Genomic DNA, 22,389 nt, shown 5'->3' on the forward strand with positions numbered 1-22,389 from the left:
CTGCTCCTGAAGTTAACCAAACTAATAATAATCCAAATGATGCCCCGTCTAACCCTCCTGTTACAACCCCTACTCTTTCTAGACAACCTTCTAAACGGGCAGAAACATCTGTTGTTTGGCCATTTTTTACTCAACTAAGAGAAAAAAATAGGGCTAAGTGTAAAACTTATGGCAAAAAGTTAGTTTTTAAATATGTTGGAAGTCGGGGGGAGGGGGGACGGGAAGTTTGACTAGACACATATTGCTATACCCTCAAGATAAAGCTAGATATTTTCGTATGAAAGCTTTGGCCGAGGGGACAAGTGCACCTAGTCAGGCTGACCTTAGTACCGGGTCAAATCAATTTCAACCGGGAATTAACACTGTTACCAGTAGTATTTTATATTATGATCCAAAAAAAGATCGGGAAGAATTGGTAAAAATGGTTACTGTTATGTGCTTACCCTATAGTTTTCCTTCTAACCCTCACTTTGTGCATTATATTAGAAAAGTTTATAATCCTACTTATAAAGGTTTTCCTCGCACAACCGTAAAGAGCGATATTTATAAATATAAACATGAATATGAACAATATTTGCGCTATTTATTTACTCATATAAATTGTCATATTGCTATTACAACTGATATTGGTAGAAGTGGTAATGACTATGATTACCTTACTGTTACCAGTCATTGGATTGATGAGGATTGGATAATGCAAAAGCACATTATTGCTTATAGAATAGTTAATTCACGTCACACATGGCAGTTTATTTCTAGCACGGTTACATAAATTTGTAGATATTTCTGCATTAGTGATAAAATAATGTCAGTTTCAATGGATAATGCTACTAGTAACACAAATATTGTAGCCTTGCTTACCACTACACTATATCCTCCATTTAGTAACATTTTTCATGTTAGATGTATTTGTCATATTTACCATTTAATTGTGGGTGATGGTATGCGAATTTTAAATGTTGAAATTGAAAAGGTTAAAATGGCTCTTAATTGGCTTTTTTATTTAAATCGTAGAAGTAGACTTAGAGAATATTTTAAAAGATGCGATGAATTTGGCCTAAGAGAAAGAAAGGTTCCTAAACCTTGTCCAACTAGATGGAATTATATGTATGAAAGCTTAGTTATTGCATATGAATATAGAAACCCCATAAACTCAACGTTTAATGCTCATGTAAGTGATGATGATGAGCACCTTACAAATATAGATTGAGCTAATGATAAAATACTTGTAGACTTTTTAGAAACAATTCATATTGCTACAATTGAATTTTCTGGGCAATATTATCCTACTATTTCTAATTGTTTAGTTTATATTGCAGAACTTGTAAATTTGTTTGATCATTTTTCAGAGGGTGGGGAAATTTATCAACTTACTATTGATTCTATAAGAAAAAAATTTAAAATATATTTTTTTCCTATTCCCCCTATTTATGGTGTTGCTGTATTGTTAAATCCTATTATGAAATTAGGAGGTCCTCAATATTGGTATGAAACTGTTTATAATGGTTTAGCACTTGAAGATGAGGAGTTGTCTAAACTTTCGGACGCAATAGCCTCAATTAAAATGAATGTTCAAAGTATTTATAATGCTTATCAAGTTGCATTAGATCATGCTAGACCAAATGTTCAAACTCCTTCTTCTTCTAGTTCTCAATCATTTAAAAGAACTGTAGGAGTAAGAGCACTTAGTGCTAGGACGGTGTTCAGGGGTTCTCAAGGTTCTAATACTAGTGATTTTTCACAACTAAATGAGCTTGAAATTTATTTGTCACAGGGAATTGAAGAAGTGAATCCCGACGACTCCTTTAATATTTTGGAATGGTGGAAGGACAAAGAAAAACACTTTCAGATCTTTCAAGGATGACCCGATTAACTATTCAAGCTTCAACAGTGGCATCAGAGAGCGCTTTCAGTCAAGCAAGACTTCAACTCGGTGATTATAGAATGTCTATGAGGGAGAGCTTGAAAAAATCAGTACTTTGCAGAGATTGAATCCGTTCGGAAAGAAAAAATTTTGGACTTGCTGAATCATAACCAGAGGTAGACGAAGCTTACGAAGAAATGCTAGCTGAACTTGCGGAGGATCCTGCTTCGCCCGAAAGCAGTGATCACCAAGCTTCTTTTCCGCCACCACCAACGAAAATTCCTCCGGACCTTGAAGGATTTATGAAATTTGTAAGAAATACCATGTAACTTATATGAACAAAAAATAATATGTAACTTGTATTTTGGCACATCTTGATTAGTTTCTTTTTCTTCTCAATGGTAGTATTAGCACCTTGTTGTGTCCATTCCATAAGGGGGAGGAAGACTAAGAAAGATATTACCATATTGTTTTAATGCTATAATAAAATTATAACGTATTGCTTTGAATATCTCTTTAAAATATTTTTGTCGTTAAATTCGAATTAAAAAATTTAGGTCACAATTATATAATATAATTTACAAGAAATTGCAACTATCTCAAATAGCGCACTAGCCGTAAGAGAAAGAGGTGTCGAATACGGCCACTTATCCGCTGAGCTAGCCGAAAGAAGCAAGCCCCCTCTGCTTATGTGAGTTTTACCTGCCTTTTACTCTGCTTGCTTCTGACTCCCTATGAGCCCTTACTTTTTCGGAGGGTCGGCGGGAATTGCCTTAGATATTGTTATTATCATTTTTTTCTCTAACTTCTATAATTTTTTTTTAAAAAAATAGAAAGTATCCATTGGGCCCACTTAGGTCCACTTAGGCCCACCATATGTCTAGGACCAGGAGATACCGAATATGTCTTGAGGGAAGTTCACGAAGGCACCTGCGGCAACCATTCGAGTGCCTAATCATTGGTACGTAAGATAATCCGAGCCGGCTATTATTGGATCGACATGGAGAAAGATGCAAAGGAGATCGTACGGAAATGCGACGGGTGTCAGAGGCACGCACCGATGATTCATCAGCCCGGGGAGCTACTGCAGTCGGTCTTGTCACCTTGGCCATTCATTTAAATAGGGAATGGACATCGTCGGTCCCCTGTCATGGGCACCCGGTAAGGCTCAATTTATATTATTTATGACTGACTATTTATATAAATGGGTTGAAGCTTAGGTATTCGAGAAAGTTAGAGAAAAAGAAGTCATTGATTTTATTTGGGACCACATAATATGTCGGTTCGGAATGCCGGCCGAGATCGTATGTGATAACGGGAAGCAGTTCATCGGCAGCAAGGTAAGCAAATTTTTTGAGGACCATAAGATCAAAAGGATCATGTCAACACCCTATGAACCTAGGGGAATGGGCAGGCGGAGTCTACAAACAAGACCATACTCCAAAACCTTAAGAAGAGATTGACCGACGCCAAAGGAAAATGGAAGGAAATATTTTACCGAAGTCCTGTGGGCATACCATACGACCTCAAAGTCTAGTACCGGGGTTACCCTATTTTTGTTGGTCTACGGTGTCGAAGCGCTAATACTGGTCGAGGTAGGAGAATCAAGTTTCAGGTTGCGATATACGACCGAAGAGTCAAACAGTGAGGCCATGAGCACGAGCCTGGAATTTTTGGATGAAAGGCACGAGGCCGCCCTCGTCCGGTTGGCCGCCCAAAAACAATAAATCGCAAGGTATTACATCCGGAGAGCCAACCTCCGACTCTTCAATATCGGGGACTTGGTGTTAAGAAATATGACATTGAACACCCGGAACCCGAACGAAGGGAAGCTGGGACCGAATTGGGAAGGTCCATATCGAATTATCGAGATTACCTGTAAAGGATCATACAAACTCGAAGTAGGGAACGGTGAGCAGCTACCGAACAACTGGAACGTAACCCACCTAAAATGATACTACTACTAAGGTACGACCCCATTCATTCTTTTTTTTTTATTACATATATTGCAAATTGGACTAACACTTGCAGGCAACAGCCAAAGGAAGGTGTAGTTGTTAGGACTGAAAGCACGCGTTGCACTCTTTTTTTCTTGAACCGATTTTGTCCTAAATGAATTTTTCGGCAAGGTTTTTAATGAGGCAATAGTGGATCGTGCTAACTTAAAATCAAAGACTGATTGTGAACCGGAGTCGATGGTCACATCAACAGTATCCGAGCCCTCTCGACGATCGACCTCGAATACTGGGGGCTATCACCCTCGGGTAATGATTTTTAGCACGGAAGAAAACTTTGTGCTTTAGCAGTCTAGGCTCGGTGGATAGGAGTTATTGTAAGGGACAAACGGTCAAATGAACTACGCCCGCGTAGATCACCTATGACATAACACGAAGCTTATACACACTTAAGATATTGTATATTATGCACAGGAATGAAATAAATTCTACCTTGCAGATACATATTTTGTCCCTTAAGACTATTACATTTTGTTCCTTAAGGATATCAAGCCCAATGGCCGCCTCTATCCGGATCCAATAGATCACCCCCACTAGGGGACTGTCGTCCAAGACAAACTCGGACAGGTCGAGTTATCGAAGCCCGAAGGCACAAAAGCTTATTAGGCAGTGCCTAAACTTAAAAGGCTACGACCAGGACCGGCCCACTTAGGACTGGGCCCACGAAGCCCACTTAGGACTGGGCCTGGCCCACATGCCACCCTTAGTAGATACCTTCAAAATTCAGAGGCAGAGTTAGGATTTGTACCTTATGGGTTCGGGATTATAATTCATTTTAAGTTACTCGGTTCTAAATTTAAAATTTGTGCATATTCATTGAATTTTTTAATACAAATACAAAGTTTGAATAAAGCTACTGAGTTCAGCCGAACCCGCAACCAATACTGTGGCTCCACCCCTGCTTCAAATGCACGTAATAGTGATGTTGGAAAAATGATACATTAGTATTTGAGAATGAGCTTAGCACTTTTACAACATCGACAAATCATTTAAAAGATAATTACAAGTCATAAATAAATGCTAGTATTGGTGAACAAGAAAATAAGGAAGGTTATCTAAAAATAACTTCAATTTCATTCTCGCGAGACACAACCCAAAAAAGAAAGAATTAGAACTCTAGGCTGGCTTGCCCACATCTCAGCACCTTTTAACTATATACATGGAGAGCACCAAACTTGAGACTGAAATTTGTTCATCGGTAAATCAGTGGTGACAAACTGATCAATATATGCAACTCTATTAGAATAATTCTTGTTAACTCTAATCACCAAAGTAATGTTTGACAGTTTAAAAATGCAAAAAAAAAAAAAAGAAAGAAAGAGAAAGGAGATGCCTTTTGGTTATTTTCATACGCTAGGACACTGCAATTGATGAATAGACAAGATGAGAAGACGTATAGGAGAAACCATGAAGGAGAATACTGAGTGGCCATTTGAGATATATTTTCCTAGAGTTGATATTTTCACGCAAAAAGAAAAAACTATGGAATGGATATTTATAGAATTATGACACAAGTAACATACATAATTCCATTGGTTTCTCAATGTTAAATAGTAATGCTCGTCCATGGACATGACACGAAAGCCGGCTTCTACAATGTTACGTTGGCCTCTCCTAATAGTATAGAAAAAATCTAAAGGAAAGAGGAAATTAAATAACAGAGGAATCTCAGTTTGGTATAATTTTAGGCCGTTTCCGAAAGACACAGACAACATTGATGAAACAAAATGAAGGAATTGCGTATAATAGATGTCTTATTGAACCATATGAAACTCCTAAAACAATTCAATTACATGGAAGGACAAGCATCATGCATGAATTTAAGATGTTGTCTAGCAATTAAGTTTAAGCTCCACATTCTTTGATCGGTCAGATATGGATTTTAGTTTTATACATTGGGCAAAGATTTTTTATACTATCAATATAATATTATTTAATCCTCAACTTACATATCAATGATTTTTTGTTAGAATTACACGTAATTATCTTTTAAGTGATCATATGTTGTGTTTACCCTAAAAAATAAATAACAATTAAATTTGTAAGTGGTTTTAAGGATAAGCGGGTTAATTCAATACAAACGATAAATTGCGTTAGATTAAACAGATAAATGACGTAATAAATTGTCAAACCAATTAAGAGGAGTGATCCCGGACTTAGTGACAACTTAATAAAATGTCTGCCTTCGATCCCGGACTCATGTTACTGATGGATTGATGAACAAAAGTAAGTTCTTTGAATAACAGAGAAAATAAGAGTATATTGCCTTGATATGCGTGTTACAGTGTGTCTAATGAATAATCAGACCTCCCATTTATATAGTAGGGGAGTTTTACCCTAAGTACAATTCCATAAAAGGTAAAAATCTTCTATTTATTCTCTCGCTCCTTACCGTCACGTCTCTCGCTCCGTTTACTTCATCGAAAACCGAGACGTCCCATGGGCTCGATTTCGCCCCGTATACAGATAGTCCCCTCGTTTCTTGGAGAGTAAGTTTACGGAAACGACGAGAAACGACATGTGCACTTCGATCCCTTCTTCGACACACCGTGACAGAAATGATAAAAAATTCAGAACGTCCCATCAGTCGCGTCATAATGATTTCAAACGCATGTCAGCCATCGGCAGGCCATCCCTAGACGCGAAACGACGCGAAGCCTCTGTAAATACTCCCCTCCTTCGTTTATTTTTTACCTTTTGACCAAGCTTCTACATTCGAATCTTCATGATATTACTCCCCTTTTTCATACTCTAACTTTTTTACCTCTATTCTTCAAGATTTCTCAGTAAATTGTAAGCTTTTACTTATTTTCTACCCACACCAGTGCACTTGATTTTCTCATCAAAACTTTACCTTTCATCTCCCAACCTTTCTTCATATTATTCAGACTTTGTCCAAATAACAATGGCAAAAACTAACAATAATAATACAGAAAATTCTAAATGAGCATGAGTTATGTAAACAATAATAACAACTCAATGACAAGTACGAATGAATAATTCTTTAACATTTAGTAATGTCCAAGTCAATTTCCTGTCATTAATAATCAAAACCTCACAAGCCATAAAATAATATCAAGTATAATTAGGCTCTGAGTGTTATTAAGCACGATTTATACCGAGGTCGTATGACCCGATCCAGAATAACGTGTACACTGCCGAGGGTCGTTCGACATGAACCATAGATACATCTATTCTACTGTCGAGGCGTTCGGCCCGCTCCACAAGAAGAGACATGAACATCAGATTTAAAAGTTATTACGAAGCTAATACACAAAGAAGCACAATTTCCATTAACGGTCAAGTAACCCGCCAAAACTCAAGTAAGTGAAATTTGGGCTTTTGCAAGTCTTTTATCAAGTTTCAATATAATTTAGTTAATTTAATTAATAAGTAGAGTGCAAACATGACAAGTATTTCATGATTTGGGTCCTAAACTACCTGGACATAAGCATAATTAGTAGCTACGCACGGACTCTCGTCACCTCGTGCATACGTAGCCCCCACAATTAGAAGCAAATATTAATTTAAATCACCTATGGGGTAAATTCCCTCTTACAAGGTTAGGCAAGAGACTTACCTTATCTCAAAGCTCACTTTCTGGCCTCAAATTTACTCTAAAGCCTCAACTCGGTGCCGAACAATCCGAAACTATTCAAAGGTTGTATAAATTAATCAATACATGTTCAAAAGTTTGTATTCTAACTATTAGAGTGAATACCCAACCCCAATTGGAGGATTCCTAAAATTCACCCCTGGGCCCTCGTGCCCGGATTCCGAAAAGTTTTGAAGAAAGTTATTACCCATAGCCTAAAAAACTCAAATATATAATTTTCACTCAATTCCATAACCATTTTCGTGGTTAAATCCTATTTTTTTTTTATCAAAACCTAGGTTTTTATCTAAACCCATGATTTTCACAATTTTACATGTTTAAATCTACCCATAATCTCTGTTTTAAACTCATGTTGTATAGAAATTACTTACCTCAAAGTGCTAGGTGGAAACCCCCTTCCAAGAGCTCCAAAATCGCCCAAGAGATGAAAGAAAATGAGCCAAAATAACCTAAGTCCCGCATTAAATGAACCATTCTACCTTCAGCGATTTTTGCTTATGCGGAGGTGCAGCCGCTTCTGTGGCTCCGCATCTGCGGAAAAGGTCATTGCAAATGCTCCCCTTCCCCAGTTGGCCTACTTCCATATCTGCGGACCACTTGTCCGCTTCTACGACGCGAGTGTTGCACATGCGTCTTTGGTTGCTACCATCGCACCTGTGCGGTCGCAGGTGCACGCCAAGTCCTGCATCTGCAATATCTGGACCCAAGGTTGGGTGCTTCAGCTATGCACCCAAAGCTAAACGACCTCCACGCACTGTTCAAATGGCGTCCGGGGCCCCTGATGCCCCGTCCAAACATACCAACAAGTTCGAAATCATAAAACGGACTCGCTTGCACCCTCAGAATGCGGAAAACAACATTAAAACTAAGAATCGCAACCCAAAACCAATAGAGTCAACTTATGAACTTCAAATTCTTCCAACTTACTCCGAACGCGCCGAAACATACTTAAACTACTCGGAATGACTTCAAATTTTGCGTGCAAGTCTTAAATCACCATACAAAACTATTCCCAGGCTCGGAATCCCAAACAGACCTCGATAATCAAAACCTACTCCAAACCAAATTTAAAGAACTTTAAAACCTTCAAGGTGCCAACTTCCAATATTAAGAGCCGAAATGCTCCCGGGTCATCCAAAACCAGATCCGACCATGCGCCCAAGTCCAAAATCATCATACAAACCTATTGGAACCGTCAAATCTTGGTTCTGAGGTAATTTACTCTAAATATTGACTCAAGTCAAATTTAGCCATTTTAAACCAATCTTAAGGAACCAAGTGTTCCGATTTCAACCCGAACCCTTCCAATTCCCAAACTAACCATCCTCGCAAGTCATGAAATAGTAATAGCACATACGGGGAGTTTCATTTAGGGGAATGGGGATCTAGAAAGCAAAACAACCGGTTAGGTCATTACATTCTCCACCTCTTAAACAAACGTTCGTCCTCGAACGGGTCTAGAATCATACCTGGAGTGCTGAATAAGTGTGGATATCTGCTCTGCATGTCCTCCTCGGCCTCCCAAGTTGCCTCCTCAACTGGTTAGCCCCTCCAGCAAACTTTTACCGCAGAAATTTTCTTGGACCTCAACTGGCGAACCTGCCCATCAACAATGACAACTGGCTCTTCTTCATAACCTAGGCTCTCATCTAACTGAACCGTGCCGAAGTCTAACACATGCGACCTGTCGGCATGATACCTCTGGAGCATAGACACGTGGAAAATTAGATGAACTTCCGATAGACTAGGAGGCAAATCAAGCTCATAAGCAACCTCCCCAACTCGTCTCAACAACTCAAATGGGCCTATAAATCTTGTGCTCAACTTGCCCTTCTTCCCGAACCTCATGATTCCCTTCATCGGTGAGACTTTCAAGAGAACCTTTTCACCCACCATAAATGATAAATCATGTACCTTTTAATCCGCGTAACTCTTCTGTCTGGACTGTGCTGTTCGAAGTCGCTCCTAAATAAACTTTATGTTTTCCAAAGCATCCTTCACCAAATCAGTACCATTTAACTTTGCCTCGCCGGGCTCAAACCATCCGATGGGAGAACGACATCGCCGATCATATAAAGCCTCAAATGGAGCCATCTCAATGCTGGACTGATAACTGTTGTTGTAAGCAAACTTGACCAAAGGCAAGAATCAATCCCACTGCCCTCTAAAGTCAATCACACATGCTTTAAGCATATCCTCCAAGATCTGAAATGTCCACTCTGATTGCCAGTCGGTCTGCGAGTGAAAGGCTGTGCTGAGCTCTACACAGGTCCCCAACTTGCTCTATACTGCTCTCCAGAAATGCGAAGTAAACTGAGTGCCTCTATCTGATTTGATGGAAACATGCACACCATGTAATCGAACAATCTCCTAAATATAAATCTGGGCCAACCTCTCTGAAGAATACGTGGTCACAACCGAAATGAAGTGTGCTGACTTGGTCAACCTGTCGATAATGACCTTAACTGCTTCAAACTTCCGCAAGGTCTGTGGCAACCCAACTACGAAGTCCATAGCAATGCGCTCCCATTTCCAATCGGGTATAACCATATGCTGGAGTAGTCCACCTGGCCTCTGATGCTCACACTTAACCTGCTGGAAATTTAGGAACCTCGCTACATACTCAACTATGTCCTTCTTCATCTGCCGCCACCAATAACGCTGCCTCAGTTCGTGATACTTCTTCGTAGCACCTGGATGAATAGAATACCGAGAACTGTGTGCCTCCTCTAGGATCTTCTCCCTCAAGCAATCAACATTAGGAACACATAGGCGACCCTGGAGTCGCAAAACACCATCCTCACCGAGAGTAACCTCCTTGGCACCACCCTGTAGTACCGTCTCTCTGAGAACCAACAAGTGCAGATCATCAAACTGGCGAGCCTTGATCTGCTCGAATAGTGAAGACTGAACGATGACGCATGCAAGAATTCGGCTGGGCTCTGAAATATCCAACCTCACAAGTCTGTTAGCCAAGGACTGAATTTTCAAAACTATTGGCCCCTCATTTGCTAAAATAAATGCCAAACTACCCATACTCTCCACCTTTCTGCTCAAGGCATCCACAACTACATTGGCCTTGCCCGGATGATAAAGGATGGTAATATCATAATCCTTTAGTAACTCAAGCCACCTACGCTGCCTCAAATTGAGATCCCTCTTCTTGAACAAATAGTGCAATCTGCGATGATCGGTGTAAACCTCACAGGACACTCCATAAAGATAATGCCTCAAGATCTTAAGAGCATGAACAATCGCAGCAAAATCCAAATCATGCATAGGGTAATTCTTCTCTGGGGCTTCAGCTAATGCGAAGCATATGCAATAACTCGCCCCTCCTGCATCAACACACAATGCAAACCAATGCGCGAAGCGTTACAGTACATAGTGTATATCCTTGAACCGGAAGGCAGCACTAACAATGGTGCTGAAGTCAATGCGGTCTTGTGCTTCTGGAAGTTTGCCTTGCAATCGTCGAACCATCGGAACGAAGCACCCTTCTGGGTCAATCTAGTCAAGGGTGCTGCAATAGATGTGAAGCCCTCCACAAACCAACGATAATAACCTGCTAACCCCATGATGCTCTTGATCTCAGTCGCTGTGGTAGGACGAGGCCAACCCTGAACTGCCTCGATCTTCTTGGGGTCTACCTTAATACCCTCGCCTGATATAACATGCCCTAATAATGCCACAAAATCCAACCAGAACTCACACTTGGAGAAATTAGCATATAGCTTCTGTTCCCACAAGGTCTGAAGCACCACTCTCAAATGCTGCTCGTGCTCCTCCATGCTACGTGAGTAGATCAAAATGTCATCAATGAAGACAATGACAAACGAATCAATATATGGCCTGAACACTTGGTTCATCAAATACATAAATGTCGCCAGGGCATTAGTCAAGCCAAAGGAAAACACTAGAAACTCATAATGGCCATATCTAGTCTGGAAAGCCTTCTTCTGAACATCCGAATCCCGAATCTTCAATTGATGGTACCCCGATCTCAAGTCAATCTTAGAGAAGACCTGGTCAAACAAATCATTAATATGCGGTAACGGGTACTTGTTCTTAATGGTAACTTTGTTCAACTGGCGGTAATCAATGCACATCCGCATAGACCCATCCTTCTTCTTCATAAATAACACTGGTGCACCCCAAGGAGATACACTCGGTCTGACAAACCCCTTTCCTAGCAACTCCTCAAGCTGTTCCTTTAACTCTTTCAGATCCATACAGTACGGTGGAATAGAGATAGGCTGGGTACCTGGAGCCAAATCAATACAGAAATTAATATCACGATCTGGTGGCATGCTTGGGCGATTAGAAGGGAACACATTAGAGAACACCCTGACTACAAGCACTGAATAAATCGCCAGATTCTCTGTGGTAGTATCCTGAACACAGGCTAAATAACCCAAACAACCCTTCTCGACCATGTGTCGAGCCTTCAGCAAAGAGATAACCTGACTAGATGTACTGACAGACGAACCCTTCCACTCCAATCTAGGAAATTCTTGCATCGCCAAGGTAACAGTCTTGGCATGGCAATCAAGGATGGTGTTATATGGAGACAACCAATACATGCCCAGGATGACCTCAAAGTCGGTCATATCGAGCAACAGAAGATCCGCTCAGGTCTCATAACCACAGAAAGTAACAATGTAGGACCGATAGATCTGATCCATGCCTATAGAATCGCCCACTATTGTGGACACATAAACATGAGTACCCAAGGACTCACGAGGAACTCCCAGAAAATGAGCAAACACAGATGAAACATATGAATATGTATACCCTAGATCAAATAGTACTGAAGCATCCCTACCGTAGACAGAGATAATACACGTGATCACGGCATCTGAGGCCACTACATCTGGTCTGGCCGAACAAGCATAGAACCTAGCTGGAGTGCCACCTGACTGGCCTCCACCTTTAGGATAGCCCCTACCCACCTGCCCTCCGCCTCTGGGTGGTCGGACGACTGGTGGGACAGCTGGTGCTGGAATCATCCGTGCTGCACTGCCTTACCTCGAAGTCTGGGGCAGAGCCTCTACACATGAATGTGATCCCCGCACTTGAAACAACCTCCCTGTATAGTAGACTGCTGACCTGAAATCTGACCCTGATGGCCTAAATACCCACTGTAGGAACCCTAACTGATGGATGGTAGGAACTCTCTGGCATGGCCCTGAAAAAAGGTCGCACCGGAGCACCCCGAGGAAGCAAAAATGCTGAATAGGTGGGCCTACTAGACTGACCCCTCACAAACTGACCTCTTCCCCCAGCCGGGGTACCTTTAAACTCTCCAGAATATCGAAACCGCTTTTCCCTCGTAACCTGCTCTCGACTATGCTGACGTACTCCCTCGATCCTCTGAGCTATCACTACAACTAGCTCGTAAGAAGTCCCTATCTCAACCTCTTAGGCCATAGTGGCCTGGATACCTGAATGCAAACCCGCAATGAACCTCCACACTCTCTCTGCATCAGTAGGAAGTATCATAAGTGCATCGCAAGACAACTCAGAGAATCTCACCTCATAGTCGGTCACTGACATCTGACCCTACTGGAGCTGCTCGAACTGAAACCGTAACTCTTCCCTCTGAGAGGGTGGAATATACCTATGCAGAAAGATACGGGTGAACCGATCCCAAGTCGTAGGAGGAGAATCTGCAGGTCTACCGAGAAGATATGACTGCCACTATCTACGGGCCCTGCCCTTTAGCTGGAAAGTAGTAAAATCCACCCCTTGGGACTCCAATATCCGCATGTTGTGCAGTCCGTCCCTGCACAGATCAATAAAGTCGTGGGTGTACTCATGCTTCTCCCCCCAATGACAAGAGGATGTAGCCTAGTCCATCTGTCCAATAGCTTCTGCGGATCGCCGACCGCAGCTGGTTTGGGCTCAAGTCTGCTGCAACTGGCTGAGCTCCGCCCACGGGTAGTGCGTCCGGGGTCTGATATAAGACAGTTGCATGCCCTGGAGCCTTAGTGGTAGGGGTTTGTGCTCCCCCTCCCGCTTGAGATGTGGCTAGGTCTGCTGGAAATAAACCAGCCGGGGTCGTAGAATCCATGAACCGTAGCATACAGCCCATGAACCGAGGTTGGCTCTGCTGCAGAACCTCGCCCTGCTCCTCAATAATAGGATCCTCTACTAGATCGACTAGTGGAATAGCTGGAGAAACTCTGGGAGGTCCTCTTCCTCTACCACGGGATGGAGCCCTCCCTCGGCCTCTAGCAATGGGGGGAGCAGCTCTTTCTTGGTCTGGAACATAGGTTGCACGCGTTCTCACAATCCGTGGGAGAATAAGAGAAAGATACTTAGTACCATATCGACAGCACGGTAGGAGATGAAGAAAGAGTAGTTTCCTAACACCCTATAGCCTCTCGAAGATAATTACAGACGTCTCCACACAGATCCGCAAGACTCTATTAGGCCTGCTCATAACTTATGAGACCCACGTGAACCTAGTGCTCTGATACCATGTTGTTGCGACCCAATTTCTACTATGGGTTGTGATGGCACCCAACATTACCGTTAGGCAAGCCAACAGTGAATTAAACCATGTTATTTCTCTTTTAATAAGTTTTCAAGTAATTAATTTCTATTCACTAGGAAATTAAGGAGTAGAAAATTCAATAAATGAAACGAAGACAACTGAGTGGCAACCATAGTAATATAAGTGCTCCAAAATAATAAAGTCTACTAGTGTGTGTGCCAAGACCTGGTGTCACAAGTGTATGAGCAACTAATAGAATATATAAAACTCTAGCTACTGCCCGAAATAAAGTAGACAGAATATAAATACAAAAGAGAGACTCTAGGGGCTGCAGAACGGCTCAGGAAGCAGCTCACCACTAGGCCTCGAGATATCTGGGATACGCACCGGTAGGACTGCCAGATACACGTGCCTCAAATCCTACATAGTTAGTGCAAAAGTATAGCTTAAGTACCTAAATAACATGTACCCAGTAAGTATCTAATCTAACTCGAAGAAGTAGTGATGAGGGGTCGACATCGACACTTACTATAGGCTAACAATAATAACAACTCAATGACAAGTAGGAATGAATAATTCTTTCACATTTAGTAATGTCCAAGTCAATTTCATGCCATTAATAATCAAAACCTCACAAGACCTAAAATAATATCAAGTATAATTAGGCTCCGAGTTTTATAAAGCACGATTTATGCCGAGGTCGTACGGCCTGATCCAGAATAACGTGCACACTGCCGAGGATCGTGTGATATGAACCATAGATGCATCTATACTACTGCCGAGGCATTCAGCCCACTCCACAAGAAGAGCGGATACTTTATGAGCATCCCATTTAAAAGTTATTATGAGTCTAATACACAAAGAAGCACAATTTTCATTAACTGTCAAGTAACCCGCCAAAACTCAAATAAGTGAAATTCGGGCTTTTGCAATTCTTTTATCAATTTCTAATATAATTTAGGCAATTTAATTAATAAGTAGAGTGAAAACATAACAAGTATTTGCATGATATGGGTCCTAAACTACCCGGACATAAGCATAATTAGTAGCTACGCACGGACTCTCGTCACCTCGTGCGTACATAGCCCCCACAATTAGAAGCTAATATTAATTTAAATCACCTATGGGTAATTTCCCTCTTACAAGGTTAGGTAAGAGACTTTCCTTATCTCAAAGCTCGCTTTCCGGCCTCAAATTTACTCTAAAGACTCAACTCGGTGCCGAACAATCCAAAACTATTTAGAGGTTATATAAATTAATCAATACATGTTCAACAGTTTGTATTCTAACTATTAGAGTGATTACCTAACCCTAATTGAAGGATTCCTAAAATACACCCCCGGGCCCACGTGTCCGGATTCTGGAAATTTTTGAAGAAAGTTGTTACCCATAGCCCACGAACTCAAATATATAATTTTTACTTAATTCCATAATCATTTTCGTGGTTAAATCTTATTTTTATTAAAACCTAGGTTTATCTAAACCCATGGTTTACACAATTTTACATGTTAAAATCTACCCATAATCTATGTTTTAAACTTATATTGTATAGAAATTACTTACCTAAAAGTACTAGGTGAAAACCCCCTTCCAAGAGCTCCAAAATCGCCCAAGAGGTGAAAGAAAATGAGCCAAAATAACCTAAGTCCCGCATTAAATGGACCATTCTGCCTTCAGCGATTTTCGCTTCTACAGAGGGGCAGCCGCTTTTGCGGTTCCGCATCTGCAGAAAACATCATCGCAGATGTGACCCTTCCCCAGTTGGCTTACTTCCGCATCTGCGGACCACTGGTCTGGTTCTGCGGGATTGCTTCTGTGACGCGAATGTCGCACATACGTCTTTGGCCGCTTCTGTGGTGGCTTCCATCGTACCTGCACGGTCGTAGATGCGTGCCAAGTCCTGCATCTGCAGTTTCTGGGCTGCCCATGTTGGGCCGCTTCTGCGGTTGGCCCTCAGCAGGTGCGATTGTACCAAAAGTTGGGTACTTCAGCTATGCACCCAAGGCTAAACGACCTCCGCGCATCGTTCGAATGGCGACCGGGGTCCCCGAGGCCCCGTCAAAACATACCAACAAGTTCGAAATCATAAAACAGACTTGCTCGCACCCTCAGAATGTGGAAAACAACATTAAAACTAAGAATCGCAACCCAAAACCAATAGAATGAACTTATGAACTTCAAATTCTTCCAACTTACTCCGAACGCGCCGAAACATACTTAAACTACTCGGAATGACTTCAAATTTTGTCTGTAAGTCTTAAATCACCATACATAACTATTCCGATGCTCAGAATACCAAACGGACCTCGATAACATCAAAACCTAATCTAAATCAAATTTAAAGAACTTTAAAACCTTCAAGGTGCCAACTTCCAATATTAAGTGCCGAAACGCTCCTGAGTCATCCAAAATCCGGTCCGAACATACGCCCAAGTCCAAAATTATCATACGAACCTGTTGGAACCGTCAAATCCCGGTTCCGAGGTCGGTTACTCAAAATGTTGACTCAAGTCAAACTTAACCCCTTTTAACCAATCTTAAGGACCAAGTGTTCCGATTTCAACCCGAACCATTCCAATTCCCGAACTAACCATCCTCGCAAGTCATGAAACAGTAATAGCACATACGGGGAGTCTCATTTAGGGTAATGGGGATCTAGAAAGCAAAACGACCGATTAGGTCGTTATATTCTCCACCTCTTAAACAAACGTTCGTCCTCGAACGGGTCTAGAATCATACCTAGAGTGCTGAATAAGTGTGGATATCTGCTCTGCATGTCCTCCTCGGCCTTCCAAGTCGCCTCCTCAACTGGTTGGCCCCTCCACCGAACCTTTACCGCAGAAATTTTCTTGGACCTCAACTGGCGAACCTGCCCATCAACAATGGCAATTGGCTTTTCTTCATAAACCATGCTCTCATCTAACTGAACCGTGCCAAAGTCTAACACATGCGACCTGTCGGCATGATACCTCCGGAGCATAGACACGTGGAAAATTGGATGAACTCCTGATAGACTAGGAGGCAAAGCAAGCTCATAAGCAACCTCCCCAACTCGTCTCAACACCTCAAATGGGCCTATAAATCTTGTGCTCAACTTTCCCTTCTTCCCGAACCTCATGATTCCCTTCATCGGTGAGACTTTCAAGAGAACCTTCTCGCCCACCATAAATGATAAATCACGTACCTTCTGATCCGCGTAACTCTTCTGTCTGGACTGTGCTGTGAGAAGTTGCTCCTGAATCAACTTTACATTTTGCAAGGCATCCTTCACCAAATCAGTACCATTTAACTTTGCCTCGCCGGGCTCAAACAACCTGATGGGAGAACGACATCTCCGACCATATAAAGCCCCAAATGGAGCCATCTCGATGCTGGACTGATAACTGTTGTTGTAAGCAAACTCGACCAAAGGCAAGAATCAATCCCACTGCCCTCTAAAGTCAATCACACATGCTCTCAGCATATCCTCCAAGATTTGAACTGTCCGCTCCGACTGCCAGTCGGTCTGCGGGTGAAAGGCTGTGCTGAGCTCTACACAGGTCCCCAACTCGCTCTGTACTTCTCTCTAGAAATGCGAAGTAAACTGAGTGCCTCTATCTGATTTGATGGAAATAGGCACACCATGTAATCAAACAATCTCCTAAATATAAATTTGGGCCAACCTCTCTGAAGAATACGTGGTCACAACCGGAATGAAGTGTGCCGACTTGGTCAACCTGTCGACAATAACCCAAACTGCATCAAGCTTCCGCAAGGTTCGCGAAAACCCAACTACGAAGTCCATAGCAATGCGCTCTCATTTCCAATCGGGAATAACAATATGCTGGAGTAGTCCACCTGGCCTTTGATGCTCACACTTAACCTGCTGACAATTTAGACACCTAGCTACATGCTCAACAATGTCCCTTTTCATTCATCGCCGCCAATAATGCTACCTCAGGTCACGATACATCTTCGTAGCACCTGGATGAATAGAATACCGAGAACTGTGTGCCTCCTCTAGGATCTTCTCCCTCAAGCCATCAACATTAGGAACACATAGGTGACCCTGGAGTCACAGAACACCATCCTAACCGAGAGTAACCTCCTTGGCACCACCCTGTAGTACCGTCTCTCTGAGAACCACCAAGTGCGAATCATCAAACTGGCGAGCCTTGATCTACTCGAATAGTGAAGACTGAGCGACGACGCATGCAAGAACTCGGTTGGGCTCTGAAATATCCAACCTCACAAGACTGTTAGCCAAGGACTGAATTTTAAAAGCTATTGGCCCCTCTTCTGTTGAAATGAATGCCAAACTACCCATACTCTCCGCCTTTCTGCTCAAGGCATCCACAACTACATTTGCCTTGCCCGGATGATAAAGGATGGTAATATGATAATCCTTTAGTAACTCAAGCCACCTACGCTGCCTCAAATTGAGATCCCTCTTCTTGAACATATGCTACAATCTGCGATGATCGGTGTAAACCTCACATGACACTTCATAATGATAATGCCTCCAGATCTTAAGAGCATGAACAATCGCAGCAAACTCCAAATCATGCACAGGGTAATTCTTCTATGGGGTTTCAGCTAACGCGAAGCATATGTAATAACTCGCCCCTCCTGCATCAACACACAACCCAAACCAATGCACGAAGTGTCACAGTACATAGTGTACATCGTTGAACCGGAAGGCAGCACTAATAACGATGCTGAAGTCAATGCGGTTTTGAGCTTCTGGAAGTTCGCCTTGCAATCGTCAGACCATCAGAACGAAGCACCCTTCTGGGTCAATCTAGTCAAGGGTGCTGCAATAGATGAGAAGCCCTCCACAAACCAACGATAATAACCTGCTAACCCCAGGATGCTCCTGATCTCAGTCGCTGTGGTAGGACGAGGCCAACCCCGAAATGTCTCGATCTTCTTGGGGTCTACCTTAATACCCTCGCCTGATATAACATGCCCTAAGAATTCCACAGAATCCAACCAGAACTCAAACTTGGAGAACTTAGTGTATAGCTTCTGTTCCCGTAAGGTCTGAAGCACCACTCTCAAATGCTGCTCGTGCTCCTCCATGCTACGTGAGTAGATCAAAATATCATCAATGAAGACAATGACAAACAAATCAATATATGGCCTGAACACTCAGTTCATCAAATTCATAAATGCAGTCGGGGAGTTAGTCAAGCCAAAGGACATCACTAGAAACTCATAATGGCCATATCTAGTCTGGAAAGTCGTCTTCTGAACATTCGAATCCTGAATCTTCAACTAATGGTACCCGATCTCAAGTCAATCTTAGAGAACACCCTGACACCCTGCAACTGGTCAAACAAATCATCAATACACGGCAACGGGTACTTGTTCTTAATGGTAACTTTGTTCAACTGGCGGTAGTCAATGCATATCCGCATAGTCCCATCCTTCTTCTTCACAAATAACATTGGTGCACCCCAAGGTGATACCTCGGTCTAACGAACCCCTTTTCTAGCAACTCCTCAAGCTGTTCCTTCAACTCTTTCGAAGCCATATGGTACGGTGGAATAGAGATAGGCTGGGTACCTGGAGACAAATCAATATAGAAATCAATATCACAATCTGGTGGTATGCGTGGGCGAATGGAAGGGAACACATCAGAGAACACACTGATGACAGGCACTGAATAAATCGCCGGATTCTCTATGGTAGTATCCTGAACACAAGCTAAATAACCCAAACAACCCTTCTCGACCATGTGTCGAGCCTTCAGCAAAGAGATAACCTGACTAGATGTACTGACAGGCGAACCCTTCCACTCAAATCTAGGCAACTCTTGCATCGCCAAGGTAACAGTCTTGGCATGGCAATCAAGGATGGCATTATATGGAGACAACCAATACATGCCCAGGATGACCTCAAAGTCGGTCATATCAAGCAACAGAAGATCCGCTCAGGTCTCATAACCACAGAAAGTAACAATGCAGGACTGATAGATCTGATCCATACCTACAGAATTGCCCACTAGTGTGGACACATAAACATGAGTACCCAAGGACTCAAGAGGAACTCCCAGAAAATGAGCAAACACAGATAAAACATATGAATATGTATACCCTGGATCAAATAGTACTGAAGCATCACTACCATAGACAGAAATAATACCCGTGATCACGGCATCTGAGGCCACTACATCTGGTCTGGTTGACCAAGCATAGAACCTAGCTGGAGCGCCACCTGACTAGCCTCCACCTCTAGAATGGCCCCTACCCACCTGCCCTCCGCCTCTGGGAAGTCAGACGACTGGTGGGATAGTTGGTGCTGGAATCATAGGCTGCTGACTCTGCTGCACCGCCTTACACCGAACTCTAGGGCAGAGCCTCTGCACATGAATGAGATCCCCGCACTTGAAATAACCTCTCTGTATGGTAGACTCCTGACCTGAAATCTGACCCTGATGGCCTGAATACTCACTGTAGGAACCCTGAATAGCTGGTGGGTGGTAGGAACTCTCTGGCATGGCGCTGAAATAAGGTCACACTGGAGAACCCCGAGGAAGTGGCAGTGCTGGATAGGTGGGCCTGCTAGTCTGACCCCTCACAAACTGACCTCTGCCCCCAGCCGGGGCACCTCTAAACTCTCTAGAATATCGAAACCGCTTATCCCTCATAACTTGCTCTCGGCTACGCTGACGTACTACCTCGATCCTCTGAGCTATCACTACAACTAGCTCGTAAGAAGTCCCCATCTCAACCTCTCGGGCCATAGTGGCCTGGATACCTAAATGCAAACCCCCAATGAACCTCCACACTCTCTCTGCATTAGTAGGAAGTATCATAAGTGCATGGCGAGAAAACTCAGAGAATCTCGCCTTATAGTCGGTCACTGACATCTGACCCTACTGGAGCTGCTCGAACTGAAACTGTAACTCTTCCCTATGAGAGGGTGGAATATACCTATCCAGAAAGATATGGGTGAACTGATCCCAAGTCATAGGAGGAGAATCTGCTGGTCTGCCCAGAATATATGACTGCCACTACCTACGGGCCCTGCCCTCCAGCCGGAAAGTAGTAAAATCCACCTCATGGGACTCCAATATCCTCTTGTTGTGCAGTCTGTCCCTATACAAATCAATAAAGTCGTAGGGGTCCTCATGTTGCTCACCCCCAATGACAAGAGGATGTAGCCTAGTCCATCTGTCCAATAACTTCTGCGGATCGCCGACCGTAGCTGGTTTGGGCTCAGCTCTGCTGTAACTGGCTGAGCTCCGCCCACGGGTAGTGCATCCGGGGTCTGATATAAGACAGTACATGTCCTGGAGCCTGAGAAGTAGGGGTATGTGCTCCCCCTCCCGCTTGAGATGTGGCTGGGTCTGCTGGAAATAAACCAGCCTGGGTCATAGAAACCATGAACCGTAGCATCCACCGGGGCTGGCTCTACTGCAGGCACCTCGCCTTGCTCCTCAATAATAGGATCCTCTACTGGATCCACTAGTGGCACAACTGCGGCAACTCTGGGACGTCCTCTTCCTCTACCATGGGCTGAAGCTCTCCCTCGGCCTCTGCCTCGACCTCTAGCTCCTCCTTGGTTTGGAACATCGGTTGTGTGCGTTCTCACAATCCGTGAGAGAATAAGAGAAAGATACTTAGTACCACATCGATTGCACTGTAGGAGATGAAGAAAGAGTAGTTTCCTAACACCCTATAGCCTCTCGAAGATAAGTACAGCCGTCTCCACACCGATTCGCAAGAATCTATTAGGCCTGCTCATAACTTATGAGACCCACGTGAACCTAGTGCTCTGATACCATGTTATCACGACCCAATTTCTACTATGGGCCTTGATGGCGCCCAACGTTACCGTTAGGCAAGCCAACAGTGAATTAAACCATGTTATTTCTCTTTTAATAAGTTTTCAAGTAATTAAATTCTATTTAATATGATATTAAGGAGTAGAAAATTCAATAAATGAAACGAAGACAACTGAGTGGCAACCATAGTAATATAAGTGCTCCAAAACCATAAAGTCTACTAGTGTGTGTGCCAAGACTTGGTGGCACAAGTGTATGAGCAACTAATAGATTATATAAAACTCTAACTATTGTCCGAAATAAAGTAGACAGAATATAAATACAAAAGAGAGACTCTAGGGGCTGCAGAACGGCTCAGGAAGCAGCTCACCACTAGGCCTCGGGATATCTGGGATACGCGCCGGTAGGACCGCCAGATGTACCTGCCTCAAATCCTGCACGGTTAGTGCAGAAGTATAGCGTAAGTATATAAACAACATGTACCCAGTAAGTATCTAGTCTAACCTCGAAGAAGTAGTGACGAGGGGTCGACATCGACACTTACTATGGGCTAACAATAATAATACAGAAAAATCTAAATGAGCATGAGTTATGTAAGCAATAATAACAACTCAATGACAAGTA

The sequence above is a fragment of the Nicotiana tabacum genome, chromosome 13 (assembly GCF_000715075.1).
Source record: "Nicotiana tabacum cultivar K326 chromosome 13, ASM71507v2, whole genome shotgun sequence".
Classification (NCBI taxonomy): Eukaryota; Viridiplantae; Streptophyta; class Magnoliopsida; order Solanales; family Solanaceae; genus Nicotiana; species Nicotiana tabacum.